The sequence below is a fragment of the Lontra canadensis genome, unplaced genomic scaffold (assembly GCF_010015895.1).
Source record: "Lontra canadensis isolate GAN:19392208 unplaced genomic scaffold, GSC_riverotter_1.0 scaffold41, whole genome shotgun sequence".
NCBI classification, from domain to species: Eukaryota; Metazoa; Chordata; class Mammalia; order Carnivora; family Mustelidae; genus Lontra; species Lontra canadensis.
This window is the reverse complement of record NW_022631035.1, coordinates 2607576-2622879: the sequence shown is the minus strand read 5'-3', so window position 1 is coordinate 2622879 and position 15304 is coordinate 2607576. Positions and strand designations below refer to the sequence as shown.

The 15304-nt window shown below is 58.5% G+C and overlaps 1 protein-coding gene across 3 annotated transcripts in view; it reads right to left on the bottom strand.

Moving 5' to 3' along the window:
• RBFOX3 (RNA binding fox-1 homolog 3) overlaps positions 1–14140 on the bottom strand; it is a 405667-nt gene extending 391527 nt beyond the window's left edge. For 2 of the 3 annotated variants that reach the window (XM_032870452.1, XM_032870456.1), the window contains exon 1: positions 7794–7952. The gene's annotated coding sequence lies outside the window, so the exon portion shown is untranslated. Of the gene's footprint in view, positions 1–7793; positions 7953–14047 lie in introns of those variants that run through there. The other variant, XM_032870453.1, reaches the window with a different exon arrangement.
• Between the last annotated feature and the right edge of the window lie 1164 nt (positions 14141–15304).

Genomic DNA, 15304 nt, shown 5'->3' with positions numbered 1-15304 from the left:
AGCAAATGCTCACTGCTGCGGTGTCACCAGCGACAGGAGGGGACCCACACGCATCTTCCAGCTCCAGGGCACGCTTGCAGAGAGACCCCAGGCATGGTGTGGGGAATGTGCTTGCTGGCCATCATGCTGGCAGGCAGTCCCAGACCCCCAAAGGGCTTTCGTGGTGAGGACAAGGGAACGGGGTCTCCCGCAATCAAAGGCCATCACCCAGCTTCGGTCAACCCCCTCCAGCCAGCAGGCAGCCTCGCGGCCTAACTCTCGACGTGGTGTGGGCTGTCCACGAGCACTGCTTATAACACTACACCCTTGAAGATAACAGTTCTCACGCTGGATTTCCCCAGCTCACCTCTTTTCTGCTAAGATTCCAAAACAATTGACTCATGTACCCGCAGATGGCGCCCCTACGAGGCAGGCAGGGGCACTATGAAGCCCATTACCAACAGCTGGGGGAGCGCGGCGGGGAGGCTGGTGAACCACAGCCCCATCCCCGGCCTACAAGGAGCCTGTGTAAGCAGCCCCTTGGGCCCTGGTTGCACCTCACCTGTCCCTGCAGTGGGGGTCCCAGGTGTGCCGAACGGCACCACTATGGTCCCTTCAACGAGGAAAAGTCGATGTTCCAGAAAGACACACACACTGTATGTTTACAGCTAATGGTTTATCACTTATCCCTGCACTGAAGGCAGAGGTGGCACAGAATCTCTCCGCATGAGACTGTGTGTTTTGGGGGTGATCCACAGGTTCACGGAAATCTGGGAAGGGTGGTGGTGGGGGCAGGGTCAAGATGCTTCTTCCCTTTCCCCCACTCATGGAAAACCCAGCTGGCAGTGACCAAGGGCCCCCAAACCTTAGAATCCAAGGCTACTTCAGCAAAAGCAACGAGACCAGCTGCAGCACCCCCCAACTCTGGTTCTTGAGATCGTCCCACACCACCCTCCCCCACAGGAAACGGAAGCATGAAAAGGGAGAGGTGGCCCATTGAGGCAATACAGCATGAGCAGGCAAGAGTCTTCTGCTCTCCCAGTGATCTCTGGGTCCACAGCCCCATGGACAGGACCTGACTCACGTCCCTCTGCCTGGCCTGTCCCTGAGAGCGTGAGCCGCCAGGCTGCTCCTGAGGGTGCCTCCTGGCCACCCAAGTAAGTTAGAAATGCTATAAAGAGACACCAGACCGACTTCCATCTTGCCACCTGGACCCATCTGAAAACGATGTCATCTCCTTCTGGCTACAGGAGACAGAGCAAGGCTATGTCCTTAACTCAGACGAGATGCTCATTCCTCTGGCAGGCAAGTGGCCCCAGAAAAGGCCCACGCTCCCGACCAGCCGCTGTGTGCGTACTGAGTGCCAGCCCGTTGATGGCCGCTGCCTCCCCACTGCCCAGCTGAGCAAACAGATTTGTGAGCTCGCCCCAATCACAGGTGGACACGTCTACATTCCCTCCCCATAGCACGCTGTGGTCAGCTCCCTGCCCCAACCCCAGCATGGGCAGGCGCTTGCCTCCTCTGTGCACTGACCAGCAGTGCTGCTGCCCCAATGGCCTTGAAGTCTCCAACAAGGTAAAGAACCTACTGCTTTGTTCAGAAGTTGCGTAGAATTTAAATGTGCATCGAAATTGCGTGTCCCGGGGTGAACGGTGGCTGTTACACCATCAGCCTGCGGGAGGGACACCAGTGCCACACAGTCTCAGGGACTCCCCTGAGCCTAATAAGGACCCCCAAGCAGAGGCAAGGCTGTGAGGCTGAGTCAGCAAGAGCTGGTGGCAGACAGGAGCCAGAAAACAACCCTTCCTGATTTGCCTTTTTCTCCTTGGGTCCCGCCGTAACAGGGCACAGGGACACACGGTGTGTGCGGCCAGCCCATGTGAACTACTGGAAAACCATCTTCACACCTCCTGCTGAAAACAGGAGGCTGCAGAACCCCTCTTGCCAGCAGGAAAGAAAAAAATATGGGGTGGGGGAGAAGTCAGCAGCACAAGCTTGGTTTTTAAGGTGCCCGGCAGTCCTCTGTACAGACCCGGGAGCGTCACCCTGCACCCAATCCTTACAAGAGAAGTTCCACAAGACGTCAGAGTTATTTTCTACTTAATCTGGTAGAGAGACCTCTGATTTATATTCAGTAAGGATTTTCAAACTATTCATTAGCAAGAAATTACTTCCAAATGCACCTGGGCATTCACTCCTCCGGTGACCCATCACTCTTTCCAACACAAGTAAACACAACATCCCTCGGCCTTCAGAGGTTCCCACCTTCACACGCCCAGGCTTCGGTGCTGAGAACACGTGCTTCTCTGCGCTCTCGTTGCCCTGGCCTACAAGGAAACGATCCTGAGACAGGACACCCAGCCCAGGAATCACCCAGGGCCCAAAGACACAAATTGCAGGGGGATGGGGGAAGCACCCTGGCCCCAGAGGGACACCTTTCCTGTCATCATCATCCCTCAGTCTCATTTGGTGTCACAGACAAGGAGACTGATGAGCTGGCCTGCGGTGTTCCATTATTCACGGGCAGAGGTCCACATGTGCCCCAGGCTTGTGCAGTACACTGCCCACACAACTGTACTGGCGGCCCCGCAAGAAGGATCTTTTGGAGGGGGTTGTGTTACTTCTTGCTTAGTCGTTTTGGTGGAAGGAGAATTCTTCTTGGTTTCACCTTGGTGAAACCAAGGTGTGGTGAAACCAAGGTGTCCCAGAAAAATAAAGGCACACGGATTCTCCTCTCTTATGCACAAAAGATACAAGTTATGATTGTGTCCAAGTCCCCAGAAGGAACCTGATGTAACTGCAGAGTCTGGCTGGTAGGAGGTATCTGTCCCCAGGCAGTTTGCTCACCTGCAAGTGGGACTGTTTTCTAAAAGGGCTAATAGAGACATACCTGAGCACCTGCCTCTCCTCCTGGTTCCCAGTCACTGTCCAGAGCTACGCCAGACCAGAAGGGTTGGCTCGCTCCCCGCAACGTGCGGCAGACACCTGGCAGACACCTGCGCACACGGCGCCGACGACCAGGAGTGGCTCTCAGGAGCAGCCTGGTGCAGCCAGGTCCGGTGCCCCTGCTTCACCCGTGCCCCTGCTCTTCTAGAACCTTGGGAGGAAGATCTCAGTACAGCCACTAACCGTAGCAGTAAGTCCGGGAAGGTCTGCTAAAAACACATATCGTCCCTCCTTGTCTTAGCTGAGGCTCTCTGGCTTTAGATGTTAAACGTTTTTTGTTGGGTTTTTTGTTGTTGTTGTTGTCTTGGCAAGAGAACTGCTTTGCTCTTGATCCTCGGAGAACACTACAGACTCTGAAGACCCCAACCCACAATGTGACATTGACACCAACAAGTCAGAACCCGCCTTCCACGCGGAGCCGGCAGGAACCAGCCCTGAGCGGCAGCGGGAGAGGGAAGACTGGGTCCAAGGGAAGACAGCCCTATCACACAGCTGAGCACGTCTTCAGGGTCCTGATTTAAAAGAAAGCAGACAGTCTCTCCCAGGCCCTGAGGCCCCTCCTGGAACATTCAGTTTGGCTCTACCCAGACGGGCAACACTTTCCAAAATGCAGTCTGTATACTGTGAGCTTCCCCCACTCCCCATTAAAGGAAACACTTTCAAATAAAGTAACGGATTTATGTGCTTTGTTATCTCAAGTCACCTTCCTAAGGCATGATCTGGTGGCCCTGGAGAAATGGCTACAGCAAAGTAATTTACTTAGAGCACTGACGTTAAAACCCGTATTCTACACACCAGACCAGTCCTCATCTCAAGGTGTTCAAGTGAGGACGCTCATCCTTCTGTCTGCAGGGCACCCCCACAAAGAACAGAGCCCACTGTGTACTCAATTATTACCACCATCCAACTGCTAATTGAAAGCTGTCCTCAACTCTCACAGGCAATGCAAGGAGAAAGTCACATACAAAGTGCCTGCACCACCCAGAAAGTACGGGGTGGGGGGGCAGACAGACAGACAGTGAGAAGTGGGGGAGATGGAACCAGAATGTTAAAAGAGACAGTGATGGCTCAGAGAGGAACCTACTTCAGAGGGGCGGCAGAAAATAAGATGTTTCGGTTGCCTGAATGTTTCATGAACCTGTGAAAATAACGTGCTGCTTTTATAAAAGAACGTGGGGAGACAGTGCAGCTCATCAAAAAGATGTAGGTGCAAATGCGATACGTTCATAAAGCCCGTCCGTTGTGCGGAAGAGAAGGCCTGCTGCGGGCGGGGATTCGGGGAAAGGCAGGTGCCCAAGGAGCATCTCTGTTCAAGGGGGTAAGTTTCAAGATGGTTTTTTCCCTTCACTTGTTTAAAAATAAAAAATACCTCACCAAATGCCAGCTGCGGGTCAGGTTCCATTTGTCTTTATAACAGAGGAGCGAGGAGGAGCGCAGCCATAAATAAGCAGAGAGAGACAAGTGACCACAGACTGCAGACACACGGACAGCCGGGCTGGAGGAAGGCCTCCAGGAGGTGAGGCCCACACTGCGACCCTGGAAACACCGTTCCCTGGTGGAGGTGGGCGCATGACGCCGTCGCCCCGAGTGGCAACTCCACGCCCAGTATAAGGCCCCCCTCCCCATACCGCCCGGACACTTCTGGGGGGACAGGAGCTCCCTTCACTCGTACACTCCTTCACCGCTGGTTCCACAGGCATGCACCAAATAGCGTGCGTGACAGGAGGAGGCGGGGATAAACCAGCCCCGTTCCCTGCCTGTAGAGCAAGGCGCCTCCAACTTGTACACGTACAGAATGAAGGAGCCTCAGGCGATGGCTGAAGGGGCGGCTGGGAAGAGGTCTGCAAGGTAGAGACAGGCCTGAGCTACACCAGGCTGGCAAGGATCCACGACGTGGGGGAGCATTTTTTCTGGCCGCTGCCTTGCAGGACTCGTGCATCCCCAGATATCAAAGAGCTCCGTAATTTCTCTCCATTTCTCCCACAAGCCACTGGCAACGACGTATAAAGTTGAGTAAGTGGCAGGAACACCACAGAAGACCCACTCTGGAAGGGCACCCAGGAGTCCTCCCACCTGCCTGCTTCCTAAATCTGCCTCTTCACTGGCCCCCGGCTCCCCTAGCTCTGCGTGTACCTCGGGAGCCCTCCCCTTCCCCGTAGCAGGCAGCGCCAGCAGCGCCCCCAGTGGCCCCCAGCAGCCCAGTACAATGTCAGAGGCGGGAGGGCGGGTAGCCGGCCCCTGGCCCTGTCCTTGGTGCTGCCGCTGGGCTGCAGGCCTGGGGCTTCCTAGGTGGCAGGGGGAGGCCCAGACCTCCGCCTTCCCTCCAGCCCGGCCTCTGGCCCCTGCAGAGGGCAGTGAATACATCCAGCTTTGCTTCTGCTCCTGTCAGAGGGCACTGGGCAAGGGGCATTCGCAAAGAAGGCCTGACGCAGCCAGAGAGGCCAGGCCTTGGGGGGGGGGAGGCGGGGGGGGGCGGGGAGACGACTCCCTGAATTCCCAGCTTCTCCCAGCATCCTGAGAAGACCCAAGGCCCCAGGGGGAAGTGGACGGGGAGGTCTCTCTAGGCCCCAGGCCCCTGGGGGGTAGATAAGATAAATCATTTAGGTCCTCTTTTTATGGGGGAGGGAACCGTTGTTGGAAATGGGCACCTCATGCCAGAAAACCCCAGCGGCTCCGAGGCAAACAGCCTATACGCCACTGGCAGAACGTCCCCCTTGCACACAGCTGCCTCACCAGGCCCAGACTGGCTGGCCTGGTGCACCCAAGTCACTCAGCCTCTGCTCCAAAACCCCCAGGTTTCCCACCTCACCCACACCATTCCCCTCCCTGAAATTCCCGGCAGGGGAACGAGGGGTTAACCATTGCTTCCAGGAGTGTGAGGCGGCAGTAAGTCCCCCGGAGGCCTCCAGTCCCTGGGGAGGGATAGGGGTGGCAGCCTCTGTCCTCAGCTCTGGGAAGGGAGGGGTGCACTGAAGCCCCCTCCCCCGACACCGTCCTAAGAAGCCCCCACAGGGGGAGCACGCCCCACCTGCACGCATCTTGCTTTCTTTGGGTGAGGCTTTCACTGCAACTTTTCTCCCTCTCCCTCCCCAATTTTTGCTCACCTAGAGGGTCTGGGTTTAATTAGTGTAATATCCCCATTAACAACGCAGCCTAATTAAGACATCCGCCCAAATCCACTATGCACACTTAATGAGCAGGTTCTGCTGTGATGCTTATACTTTTTAATTTTTTATTTATTTATGTATTTATTGTTTGCAGATCAGTAAAACCAAAGATACTTTCCAACTGAAAGACCTCATTATGGGCAACCTGACTCCACTACCCTGGGACCTGCTCCGTGCTGAGTGTCCTGGTCTCCCGGGTGCGTGCCCAGGGCATCCCTGAGCGTGGAGGGTATTTCAGCAGAAACACAGCGACCCAGCATGTAGGGAGCTCCAACTTCACTTCACCTCTAGCAGGGGGAGGGGGGCTCGCCTGGGGGATGCAGCCCTCAGTCCAGCTCCTCTGCCTCCACCGCCAGGTGTTTCTTGCACGACAGGAAAAGCAGCGCGGCAGGAGTCCTTTTCAAAAGTGACCATTAAAAAATAAACCTAGTCTCTCGGAAAAGCTGGAAAGCTAATAGGGAGGAGCTTCTCCCCACCCCGCAGGACCCCGAACCCGCTGGCGCGCGGGGGGGGGGGGGGGGGGGAGTAGTTCCGGACTCCCAACAACACCCCCCACCCCACATGAGACTCTGGATCCTAGAGCAGCTCTGGGTGGGACGGGGTCCCAGCGACTAGGCGCCATTCCCTCCCCCTCCCCGGACAGGGTGAGGCCCCCAGCAGCGAGGGCATGAGGTGAGGCACCCCGGGCAGACTCCGCCCAGGGCGGAGGATGTGACCTCGGGCCTCAAGCCGCACCCGCAGAGAGACCGCCCTCCCGAAGGGTTGAGCGTCACTGCCTCCCGGGGCCGCCGGGGCAGAAAGTTTGGGCCAGGGTTGTGCCCGGTCCTCCCGCTCCAGCTTCCCCAGCCCGGCAGCGCTGGCGCCGGGGGACGACCCAGGCTGGAGAGAAGCCGCTCCGCTGGGGCTGGAGACTCCGCCGGGAGCGCCCCCAACCCGCCCCCTGGAGGGCCCTGTGCGCTGCTTGTCACTACCCGCCCCCCGCGCCCCGGCCACCCGCCCACGCTGCCGACCCTCGCGCGTAGCGCGGCGCTGAGGCCCGGCTGCTCTCAGGGGCCGTGAGAGCCCCTTCCTCCGCACAACTCCTTTGGGTCCTCAACTCCTCCGGCAAAGCCTCCTCCCCCAGGACTCGGGCAGGGCTCTCCGGGCCTGGGTGTTGGGAGAGAGGAGCACTGCACCCCGCAGGGTGGCTAACCCCTGCTCCCATCCGCACGGGCTCCGGCAGCCTCCCAAGAGGCGCCCCGCCGGGCCGGGATCTCCGTGCGCCTCGGCCTTCCCCCCGCTCGGGAGTTCCCCGCGCCGGGCATTGTGCCGCCGCCGCCGCCGCCACCGCCACCGCCACCACGGCCGCCACACAGCGCGCGGGACTCCCCTGCGTCTCCATGGAGTCCGAACCCGGGGCCTTCCCATTCACAAAACCGTCCCTCCGGCCTCCGGCTGGGCCACGTGTCGCGACCCCAGCCCTGGAGGGACCCGGGGAGCCAAGACCCCGCACAGAGACCCCTGACCCCGAGCGCGCCACCCCACCCCAAGCACCCTCGGGATGGTCCCCAGCCGCACGGTGCAGCCCCGCCTCCCTCTGCGGGGTCTCGAGCGCCCCTCCCCGGGCCGCGCCACCCCCGCCCCACGGCCCCCAGTTCATGCAACGCGAAGGTAATGACCGCCGCAGGGCAAGGCGCGGGCGGCGAGGGTCGGGCTACTCACGGGCTCAGCGCTCCCCGCGGCAGGTGACGCGGGCCCGGCGGCCATGCCCCGGCTGCATCCCGGCCCCCGAGCGGGCAGCGGCGTCCCGGGGCCGCGCGGGCACCAGCTGGCCAGCGGCGAGGGGCTTGCGGTGCGGGGCCCGGCTCGGGCGGTGGCGGCGGCGGCGGCGGCGGCCGCGTCTCCTCCGACCACGCAAGCGGCAAGGGCCAGGGCCCGGGCAGGGGGCCGGGGCGGCTATCCGAGAAGGCTCCGCTGGCTCCGGAGCAGCCCCGCTCGGCGCTCCGCACTCGCTCTTCCCTCGCCACCGCCTCCTCTCTCTCCCTCGCTCGCTCGCTCTCTTCCCCTCCCTCGCTCCCTCCTCTCTCTCCCTCTCGCCTCTCTCTCCTCCCCCTTTCGCTTTCTCCCTCTCCCCGGTTCCTCTGGCTCGCTCGGCTGGAGCGAGGAGACAGCGGGAGCACGCGGCGGCGGCGGCGGCTCGGGCGGAGCGCGCAGCGCGCCCGGAGGGAGGGGGCTCCGGCGGCCGCGCGGCCGGGGACAGCAGAGGGGCGGACAGGCCCCACGCACCCTGGCGGCCCGCAGTGCCAGCCCCGCGGAGCCCGGGCAAGGGAGAAGTGGGCGAGGCACAGGGGTCCCCAGAGCCCGGAGCTGCCCGGGTCCCGTGAGCACCGCCCTCCTGCCCTAGCCCCGCCTCTCCCTCTCTCCCTCCTGGCGATCTTGGGGGACAGCTTCTCCTATGAGGACCCCTGACCTCCCACCTCCCTGGCCTTGGCCCAGAAAGGACAACATTGGGGTGCCCCAGAAATGGAAGTTGGCAGCGAGAGAGAATGACCCCCACATTCCTCTGCCACTGGCCTGCACTGCCTTGCCTCCTCTTCCACTTTGCCCACAGGCCCCCACTCCTTCTAAGGCCTGGAATTCAGCGCCTTGCCCTCCTCTGGATGGGGCGTGAAGGGACCACACAGGATCACTGCTGGGGCCTGTGTCCAGACTGGCCAACCACACCAATACAAACACCCCTGCCCTGCTGGACATGTGGGCTGTCACTGTGGGAGGTCCGCTTAGGATCTGCCTAAAATTATGAGAGCAGGTTGTCCCTGCTCCTACTACTCCAGCCTCCCCCAACCTGGCAGAAGCAGCTCTGGTTTAGGGGCTGGGTGGGGAGGAGGAAAGCCAAAGCTAAGGGCCAGGGGAGTGGGGACCCTGTGGGCTGGCAGGATGGGACCCATGGAGGGAAGGAAGGTCAGCATCAAAGGCAGGCAGGAGGACCTGGGCTGTCCCACACCAAACCACAGGACTGGGCAGGGCCCTGCTTCTCTTTCTGAGCAAAAAACAGATGCTATGCCCAGAACGCCACGGGGAGAGGGGGGGGGGGGGGGGGGCGGTGAGCTGTAACCTCAAAGATGTTCTCAATCTAAAAACAAATGAAAAACCCATCCCAGGTTGCTTTTGACTTCTGGATGATGCTTCTGGAACCGCAGGACTCCTCCTTGTACCTGACTGTCCTGCTTTTCTGTGTGAGGCAAAAAGCATGTCATGGAATCTGGGGTTTGTTAGGGGCCTGGAAGACTCAGAAGCAGTCGAGGGAGGGATGCAGACTCCGCGTTCCTGCATGCCCAGGGCTCCGTGCCGCCAGCTGCCTTCCCTGCAGAGGGAGGATAGACAGTGTCCAAGACAAGTGGCTACTGTCCACTTATGAGCTTAATGCTTTTAATTTCTGGCCCTCCAGCCTGTCTGGATCATTGATCTGTCTTGGCCAAGGGGAATCGTGCTCTACAATTTCGAGTAAGCTGCTCGGCCTACAGCTAAACACCGGATAAATGCCTTGTCTACCAGCCAGGCAGCTGCTTGGCTGACTGAACTTTCCCCAGCCCCCATATTTAAAATGGCACATCCCTGCTCAAAAGACCTAATTGGCTCTCTCTGTCCTCTGCTGTCAGATGGTCCAGGCTTCCGTGGCCTCCAACTCATGGCTGGGCCCACCCACTCCCCATCACCCAACTGCCTCCCCATAGGCAGGCATCTTGCTTCACAGACAAAGAACAGCTCTTTACGGGTTGCTCTTCTGGAACATTCCAGAAAAGCTCTCTGAAGACAGCACCAGATCTCGTTCCCGAGTTCCACCAGGCCCAGCCAGCACTCAGCACCACAGACCCACGAGGATCCTGTGCGGGTGGCTGAAGTCGGCAGCTGTGACAATTGAGCCACAGGACCTTCACACTGGCACCGCCCCCTTTGGGGACAGCCCCCGCAAGGCTGGCCTCATGACAAGCCCCAGGAATTTGCCCTTCCACCTGCAGCTGCTATCAAAGGGATCTGGCCAGCCAAGGGCGTCAGGACCAAGTGTATGTCTCCATACCAGGAGTGCCCAGGAGGCTGTCCATCTTGGGGTATCATCGAAGAGGATTTTACAGACCCCTGACTTGGAAACTTTGTTGGGTTTTTTTGTTTTGTTTTGTTTTGTTTTGTTTTAAGTGAGAACAGGGAGGAGAAACTGGGAATGGTCCTTTGTAATAATAATCAGGTAAGAGGAGAGTTACCTCGGAGACTAAAGCAACAAGGGAACACGCTAACGTCCCTCCCTGTAAGGACCCCACTAACACTACCAGAAGAGATTCAGGGAAGTTGCAAAGACCACGGAGCTGGAGAACAAGGGGCAAGACCACAAGAACGATGTGGGCAGAGGAAAGCAAATGGGCCAGCAGCGCCTGGCCTGGCCATGCTGACTCTCACCCCGCAGCGGAGGGAAGCTGAGAAACAGAACTTCCCAGGCTCCGAACCAGTGGGGTCAGGGGCCTGTGGCGATGGGGAAGGCAGCTCAGAGCAGCAGAGGTCTAAGAAGCCCACAGATCCTCATCGGCTGCCTACTCCAGACCACCGATGGCCAGCCGCCCCGGAGGGGTGCTCCCTGGGGAGAATGGAGCAGGGGCTCTGTGGCCAGGGGGACTTCACGCATGGGCGGCCGAGAGGTATCCTGCCCCCCAAAGGCTGAAATCCCCACTCAGCCCCCAGAGAACCCCTACTGGACAGGCGAGGCCTAGGAGAGTCCCTCCCTCCTCCTTCAGGTAAGCTATAACCTTGCTGTGTCCCAGCAGAGAGCGGACCAGTCTCCCTCTAGGGAAAACCCCCAGTGGACAACCCCACCCAGTCCACAGAGCTTCCCTACGGCTCTGCAGGCCCTGCCCCTAAATGTGAGTAGACGCCCTGAAGAGCATCTGAAAAGCGCCTTTCAGAGAAGAGCCACCAAGCCACCCAGGGTGGGGCGGCAAGGGTGGTGGGCGGAGGCAGCTTCCAGGAAACAAAGAGGAGAGGATATCAACAGCCTCCATCCGCAGAGACAGCAGAGAAGATGCCACATCCATGCTCCAAAAGCAGGAGGCTTTGAAGGAAGACACAGAACAAAAACAGGCAAACGTCCCGAGAAATGAGTTTCCTAGTTCTCAGCACGATGGATGGAAGCTGACCCACAGCAAGGCATACTGCTATACAGAACACTGGGGGGCAAAGAAAACTTCCCACAGGTTTCCAGGTCCCATAAAAAAAGACCCCAAACAAGAATGGGCTTCGTGGTGCCCAGAGCGACAGCAGGAGCTAAGAGATAAGGGAGCAGCGCCCTCGAAGTGCCGAAGGAAAACCTTTCCCGCCCTAGAATCCCTGCCCGAGCCAAAGTGAGCTCAAAAGTGATATTAACAGGGGCTCCTGGGGGGCTCAGTCATTAACCATCTGCCTTCAGCTCAGGTCATTGATCCCAGGGTCCTGGGATCGAGCCCCGCGTCAGGCTCCCTGCTTGGAGGGAAGCCTACTTCTCCCTCTCCCACTCCCCCTGCTTATATTCCCTCTCTGGGTGTCTCTCTGTGTCAAATAAATAAATAAAATCTTTTTTTAAAAGTGATATTAACATAAAAAGACTTGCATATGCAAGATTTCAAAAACATTTACTTCCCATGGGCCATTTCTCAGGAAGCTACTGGAGGATGTGCTCCAACAAAACAAGGGAATAAATCATGAGAGCACATGACACACTGTATCCAGTAAGAGAGGGACAGAGGATGGGAGTCCACAGGACAGGAGAGAAGGCAGATCTTGGGAAAGAAGCTGTCAGATTAGAGCGGGGTGGGCACACCTCCAACCGTCCAAACACAGACCTGCTGGCGCCTCTGTCATCGTGCTGCCCCTTTAACCCCAGATGGACCTGGCCCAGGTTCCAATCTGTGACTTCCTGGCCTGCTTGGGCCAGGTCCTGGTGGAGCTCCTGCTCTCCCCTCCATGCATGGCCACCTCATTTCACCCCTCAGATGTGTCCTCTTAGAATCGGGAGGGTGGCCACAGTGAGCAAAGAGACGGAAAATGCAGATCCGTCTATTATTCCCCCATCAACCTGCCAGACATCCCAGCTGGGGCGCGCCCTCTGTTCCCTCAGAAAGCTCTCGTGCCAAGAGCCTCCTAGCACAGCTGCCATTGACCATACGGGGCCAGTGGGTTCACTCACCCCCTGAAAGAGGCTCTTGGAAGCTCAGTCTGAGGCCAGCCACACTGTGACCCCAGAATGACTCAGCTTGTCTTCTTTCTCCCAGACCCTTCCTACGACACTGGCAGTGTGCAGCAGCCACGGCAGAAGGGGCGCCGTGGCCCAGTCTTTGCAGGATCACCCCGCATGTAAGCAGGTGATGGTACCACGGTGAAATGTGGAAGGCAAACAAGATAGAAGGGGCTTCATTTTCCTTGTCAGTCTCCCACACTCTTGCTCCGTCCAGCTGGTGAGCTGGTGGACAGTGCATTTTGCACCATTATTGGGCTTCCTTGTTTCGTCTTTAATCCAACAGTAAATTCGAAAGCTACTTAATGCAATCCGAACCTCCTAGTTAAGAATGGCCCCCCACCCTCCCCTCTCCCTGCTAGTGCTTATGTTCCATATAAATGCATAGGCACATCCCTCACCCACCACTGCCCAGGCCTGCTGGCCCCGGCTGGCTCCTTCAGGTTCCCCGTTAGGCCAAAGCCTGAGCACGCTCTAGGACATCGGACAGGTGCCTGCCTGTGTTCAGGATGTCCCTGCAGAGACAGCCCCAGGGGCTGAGGGGCATACTGGGGAAACCACCCACTAACACCAGTGCGTGCAGAACAGACAAGCAAAAGCGTGTACTCCGCGGGGTCTCGCAGACCCCAGGAAACCTAGATCACTAGGAGACCTGGCCATTAGAGGCTCCAACCCCACTGACTCACCCCGTGAAATCACAGACCGCCGGACCAGCCCTCACCTCTGCTCACAGCTGCGACGGAGGTCCTCCTCCCACATACAGCCGCAGCCCTGGCCACACCAGCTGGGCTGGCCATCCAGCTGCACACCGGAGCCACCACGCCTCTCCCCTTACTCCTGGCCGCCGACCACACCATGCTTTCTTTTTCCTAGGAAGGGAGAGCTCTGACGTCCTCCCTGCTTCCCCCTTTCTTTCCAAATCCCCTCCCTGCTTTCTCTGTCCAGCCCTCTGGTGTCTCTCCTGGTCCCATCCCTCCTGCCCTGGGGGCCCTCAGCCCACCAGCTTGAAAGCAGCTGGGGTCTCACCCATGGTGTGAGCACCTCCCTAGACACTGACCTCCCCACAAGGCCCCTGCCTTCCTCTCCCCTTTCTTCATGACAACACCTACCTGCTTCCATGCTACCTCCCTACAGAATGGCTCTCCTGGAGTCTCCAGGGATGGGAGTTGCCAAACTAGCCCACACTCCACCGTTGGTGCACTAGACCGCTTAAGGCAGGTGGCCCTGCTATCCACTCCCTTTCTGGAAACTTCCTCCTGATCCTACATGACAGAAAGCTCTCCTGCTCGTCCTGCCTCCTCCCTCCCGTCTGCTTCCCTCACTTCCACCCAAATGCCATCTTTCCCCAAGACTCAGTCTCCAGTCCACAGTATTTCCTTCCACGGCCTCGCCCCTTCCCTGGCTTCCAGATCCAGATGTCATCATGGCATTTCTGACAGGAAGAAGCTCAGAGGTCATTGGGAACAGTCCGTCCTCTTTTGGTTGAGGAAACTGAGGCTCAGAGTCTCCAGGGGCCCTGCCAGGTTCTCAAAGCGCCTGAATGGCAGCCCCACACCATGACCCCAGCCTCTGAGTCTGCGAGCAGGACCGCCCCTGGCCCGCCTGCTGCCCCCCTACTTCACATGCAGGAGAGCAGGCAGGTGCATCTGCAGTGTCACACACACACACTTCCAGACTTGATATTTTATTTAAGAGCGTGCAGCTCTATATCAGTACCTACTTGCTTTCAGTCCTGACATTTATCTTCTCGAGAGGAGGGTGAACCCCTTGCAAATCATGCCGTGTCCCCTCCCACGTGGCCAGGAAATGTCAGGGGGAGATCCAGGCAGCTCAGGGTCCCACGTCTATGCCACGCATCCTGCTCTCTCCACTCTGCTAGATGGGGCAGCTGCTTCTGGAGAGCCGCAGCGGCCTGCGGAGCGTGTGAGGGGTGCGGGCAGAGGGTCCCCGGCTGCCACCCAACTTTTACAACTGGGGCGATGGCTGGAAACAAGAACCTCCGGGAACAGATGCGGGGGCCCCTCCAAGGCCCGGTGGCTTCTTCTCCATCTCCCTGGACCTACTTGTTTCGAGTGGGACCCACGCCACATCTTTGAGCTCAGCCTATGATTGCACAATAATACCCTCCCAGAAAACAAATTAAAAATAGGAAAAATCCATCCAAGTCGTGTGTCTGCTGAGGCAGAGTGCTGTCAGATTGCTAGGCAACCCCAGGCAATCCTGTGGGAAGGAGGTCTGTGCTAAGCTTGCTCCGCGGAAGTAGCACTCTTGTCCCTTTTGTGTGGATGTGCTCAGCCGCATCCGAGCAGACAGGAGCACAGGGGAGGCGCCGGCTGCCTGAGCGCAAGGCGCATCCGCCCGGACAGACAGATTCTCCGGAGGACAGAGAAGACGCCGGGGTGTCCACAGGATGAGAGACACCTGGGTGCTCACTGGAAATCAGTCTGATCTCTCCGTGCTTCTCAAGAGCCAGGTGTGTGGCACGGTGGAGGCAAACACCTGAATGTTAACTGATTTTCCCCCCACGTTCCTCACCACCTTCTGCACGAGGGGAGTGCAAGCAAGTTCAGAAGGCTGGAGACGGAAGAGGAGAGATGAAAGACGGATGCGTGGAGGAGAAGGGGAGACGGAGCTGGGCAACACCAGGGCGCAGGCACGCCCAGCTCCGTGCTCCCCAGGCTGGGACGGAAGCTCAGGCTTTCTCTGTACCGCGCAAACAGTAACCACGTCACGGCGCGCGGGCGTTCGAACGTTCACGAGGCCTGTATGATACTTTTTAAAGAAAAAGGCGGGAAATGTGGTGATCGTGAAAATGACAAAGATTTTCCATTTGACTCTGAAGGCTTCCGAGCAGGAGAGGGCACAACGAAGGGAGCATCTTCCCTTCTGTGACACATGGGGTACGCCCAGGGTCGAGGGAGCAGGTGCTTCCATTCCCTGGGGCTCCTGGGACCCAAAATTGGGGCCTTACAACAAC